Consider the following 4,909-nt stretch of genomic DNA (forward strand, 5'->3'; position numbering starts at 1 on the left):
ACGAAAGTTAGGAGCAAGCACACGCTCGTAGATTATTATCTCCATCTCAGTTTTTTACTCGTTTCTATGAAGGACTAATATTTTGCGGTATATTTCTATCATTATAAAACACATTATTAAAGTACTTAATAGTTGTCTGGAATAATACACCCAAATGTTGTATTCCTGAATACCTGAATAATTTCTCTCAAAACAAAGATTAATATGCTGTACACAGAAAGGAAAAAGAATGAAGCAAGAGCAATTATTCTTAAATTGTTGCAATTATTTCCCTGATTCATTTGCCCAACATATAATTCATTTGTTCAGGTATCAATTCTTTCCAGCTCATTGCTGGCTGTCCGAATGATGATTCTCGAATATCTCCTTCTCTTTGACCTTGCAAATCTTTCAAAAAATGTAGATATACCTGCAAATTAAACACGGCATCCATTCATTGCATAGTATAGTATCCCCTACCGACAGTACAAGACAATTGGCTTAACCATATTTCTCTTCAACTGCAAAATCTTTCTTCATTATGCATACTGAACAAGAACCTTCCCTGAAGTTCAGAGTAGCCTAATTATTTGTCCAGGAATATTTGATATAATTAGAACAATTCCTATAACGCAGAATGACAATCTACCAACGAGCACATGATCCATAAACTAGTACACCAATCATGAACCTAGAACACTATATAGCAGAGCAGCTGCAGCTTCCTCCAACGCCCCACCCTCTACTTTGTAGGTCTTCTTTTTTCAACACCATTTGCGTTTCTTGGATTCAATCTGGTAATTCTCCATTCTGCTTATCCAGATTTCTTGGTACATTGCCCCCGCATTTGTCTGTCTAGTTGAGAATACCATCTTTGGTGCAGGCAGATCTTTTCAAGCTCGCTTAAAACATACATCAAACAGAGTTTCTTGTGATTGCAGGTTAGGATTTCATTTGTACCTCCACATAGTGTAGAGTCTGAAGGTGAATTACATTAAAAGAGTACTAAAAAATACCAGAAATAGCAACCGCACACAAGTATCCACCATGGGTTCCTGTACTTCCAAGTCTGCCCTTGAGCATAGGAGGCCAGCGAGGTATTACACCAGAGGGCGAAGAGTCCGCAGCCGTCGGTCCATCATGCCAGAGGCACCCCAGTCACAACAGTTGAGCGATCCCAGAGGACGCATGACCGGCTTCTCCATGAGCGAGACTGTCCATGTGGAGACGGCCAACCGAAGCAAGTCAGAGCATTCCAAGACATTCCACCTTACGCAGATGGAGTGGCACCACAGCCAGAGGGACTCTAAAGGTAAAAGTTAATTTAAGCTGATAAGCAAGAGGCAAATTGAAGATGCCTGGTTTGATTCTGTCAGTATCCTTGAAGATGATTCTGATGATGAATTCAAGAGTGTCAATGGAGGTAATAAGAATATTAGAAACCTTTAGGAATGGCCACTGTGCAAATTGATGTCTTGGTAAGGTTTACCCGTAATGCTGAAGGTTTGAACTCTCCTGCAGATAGTTCGGACGAAGATGAGGAGCAGAAGAAGCAATATGAGAGCGCTTCCAGTTTTGCTGATGCACTCTCTCGTATTGGAGACATGTGCCGTGGTGTGCCCATGACATTATCTGTTGAACAGTACCTGAAAAGAGATAATGGTATGGACAATCATACGTCAAAAGAATAAGCATAACAAAGATTCAACATCTGCACCTTTATCTGATATTCTTGCATTGAAAGGTGATGATCCTGGACGTAGGAGCCAAAGCATGTCCGTGCGTACCAGCAAGTGCGTACCATCCTCCTTTAGCCTCAAGGGCTTGAAGGATAAAAATGATACAGATGATGATAACAAGGAGAGCTCCACGCCATCCCGCTTACGCCAGCTGCTGCACTCTATCAGCTTCAATGACAGGATGCAGCAGTTGACAGGTGGCAGCCCTGCAAAAAAGAAATCCACAGTCATCCGGCTCTCATACAAGACAACATCATGTGATGATTATGAAGACAGTGGTGAATGCGGTAAGTCCAGTGTCTGTTTCGGTTTGATGATCCTCTCAGCAAGCTAATGTGCAAAGTCTCATTGTAGGTAAATCTAAGAAATATGTTGTCCGTCCAAAGGTAGGGCAAACAATCCCATGTGGAGGAGAGAAGCCAACAACAGGATGTTGGTCACGGATTGATCCATCCCTCTTCAAGTTGAGGAGTGAGACCTTCCTAAAGTATGCCAAGAAATTCACAAATAATGCCATCAAATATGTTTATCTGTAAGCATGAGCATGAGCTGTACAAACCGAACCTCTGATCTCAATCTTTTCAGAGATAAGAAGAAATGTGCAGCTCCAAATTATGCTGCTTATTATCCAATAGGTGTTGACCTGTTTGCCTGCCCCAAGAAGGTTCGTCACATTGCTCAGCACCTCGACCTTCCACAAATCAAAACACACCCCAAGCTCCCATCACTTTTGATTGTGAACATCCAGGTATCCCCTACAGATTGCATGGAAGTAGGTATAGTATAGTTGGCTATTATGTATACTGTTCTGAAGTTACAAGCTTTCGTTTTGTTTCAATCACAGATGCCTACCTATCCTGCTGCTATGTTCCTAGGTGACAGTAACGGAGAAGGCTTAAGCCTCGTCTTGTACTATGACAAAGAGGTTTCTGAACATTTCAAGGAATCCATCATGGTTGGCCCTTTTCAATCCACCATCTGTACTTGTCAAACAGAATTATTTCCTGTGGTCTAATAGAATCTTTCTGACGACAGAGATTTTTTGAGAATGAAACTGAGAAGGTAAAAGGGTTTACGTCAGAATCTACCATCAGTTACAGAGATCGACTGAAAATCATGGCTGGATTGGTCAACCCAGATGACCTCCAGTTGGGTTCTACAGAGAGGAAGCTTGTCCAAGCATACAATGAGAAGCCAGTCCTCTCACGGCCCCAACATAATTTCTATGAGGTACTGAATGACGTTCCTTGTTTGTAGCACACTCGATGTCATTAGGTGGTTAGCAGATTGTAAAGGTACGTGAAAAACCACCAGTTAACGTTTCACATCTTACATCACCAGGGAGAGAACTACTTTGAGGTAGACCTTGACATACACCGGTTCAGCTACATTGCTAGGAAGGGACTGGACTCATTCAGGGAACGCCTAAAGAATGGCATCCTCGATTTGGGGTTAACAACTCAGGTAAGTTTCCCTTTAGATTCTCCAACAAACAAGCTATCAATCTTCTTCAGCTTCTCCTATTTATTTGCATACATATATAACTGTTGTCCTTATTATGTATTCTCTTATTATCTTATATTTGCATCTGAGATAAATTACAGATATTCAACAAACACTGTTCAATTGTTAATTTTAAAGTTCACCACAGTTTTACATAGCCAATTTTCCACCAAACACAATATTTTATGAATGAACAACTAACACTGCAGATTATTATCTGGCATTACTCTTGAAATATCTTATTCAATCCATCTAAATTTCATTTAATCATTACAACCTTGCAGGCCCAGAAGCAGTCGGAGCTCCCTGAGCAGGTCCTCTGCTGTGTTAGGCTGAACAAGATTGATTTTACTAACCAAGGGGTTCCAACAATAGTCGCAACTGATGACAAGTGACACATTTGATCATGGTCATCGCATGTGCGAGTCATTAATTGGAAGGCTAGATCCATTCAATTCAGATTAAAGGAAGCGAGAGAAAACTGATGACTCCACATCTTAGTTACTGCTTAAAATGTCCGCCGTTCTGCCTACTTTTAAGCGCGGAAATTTTTCCTGTAACTATAATAATGTATATACAAGCCGATACAACCCTTCGGGTGTTGGTCAAGATCCTAACCTTTTCCACTCCACTTGCTGGTTACAATCTGCCTACTTCCAGATGCAGAAAAACACTGAACCTGACAAGATTCAAATGTCCATGCATCAGACGGAAGTGAACATTCATAATAAGACTCTGAAAGAAATTGCGGGCGCGCCTGTCAGGATGTTAAAACTGTGTAAGCTTTTGTTCCGGACCTTCCGGCAATAAAAGAACCTGTTTTCTAAAAAATAAAATAAAATAAAAGATTCAGACAGAAATCAGAAGCCGAACCTTGTTTGTAATGTTTCCCTCAGGCCTGCTTTCTGACTCAGGGCACAGACTGGATGCAGTGAAACCATGGAGGTGTCACGGCCTGTTCTAATTTTAAGTCTCCAAGCCAAGAAGAAATTGGCAGCCGAATTTATCTTGAGCTGAATGCATGTTGGTTCTTGGACGGAGACTCTTAGAGTAGGAGAGAAGCTGGAGAGTGGAGACACCATGTTCGCTTGTCTTATAATCCGTACTTTTCAACTTATCTTTTCAGCAGAAACAGTGTTTTTCTCTCACAACAAATCAACCGGAACAGTGTTTCAGCTTATTTTTTCAGCGAAGCGAACGGGGCTTGGAAGCAAGAAAACAGAAACACAAACAGGTTAGGAAGATGTTCTTCCTCCTCGATATTGAGATCCTACCCTCCGATTTCCTCTGTGATTAGCTCACACGCCCGCGGTTTGATCTCGCCGCAGGCAACAACCAGTGGTGACAACAAGCCAAGAAGATTGCCAAATCATGGATGGAAAAAGTCTATTCCACCTTCCTAGATCATCATCGCAGTCTGATTTTTTCTCTTGGAAAAATGTGTTTCTCCGTTATTGGAAAAGAGTAGATATCATCTCCGAATACATTGTAATCCTCTTTTCAAACTTGTCATATGCTCATACTAGCACGCTTAGTTCTTGAAGACAAATCACCAGTTCATAGATATCAACAAATGTCGCATGAACTTACATGAGAACTATTAGCTAATGCAAGTAAGAAGAAGGATTGGGGAAGAAGACAGCACAAAAGGAGCAGGAAGAGGAATGATTAACGAATTCAGTTATGGG

The 4,909-nt window shown here is 41.2% G+C and overlaps 1 pseudogene; it reads left to right on the top strand.

The window, feature by feature from the left end:
- The first annotated feature begins 874 nt into the window (after positions 1-874).
- LOC136541895 (uncharacterized) lies at positions 875-3,901 on the top strand (annotated as a pseudogene).
- Positions 3,902-4,909: the final 1,008 nt, after the last annotated feature.

This window comes from Miscanthus floridulus, chromosome 1 (assembly GCF_019320115.1).
Source record: "Miscanthus floridulus cultivar M001 chromosome 1, ASM1932011v1, whole genome shotgun sequence".
NCBI classification, from domain to species: domain Eukaryota; kingdom Viridiplantae; phylum Streptophyta; class Magnoliopsida; order Poales; family Poaceae; genus Miscanthus; species Miscanthus floridulus.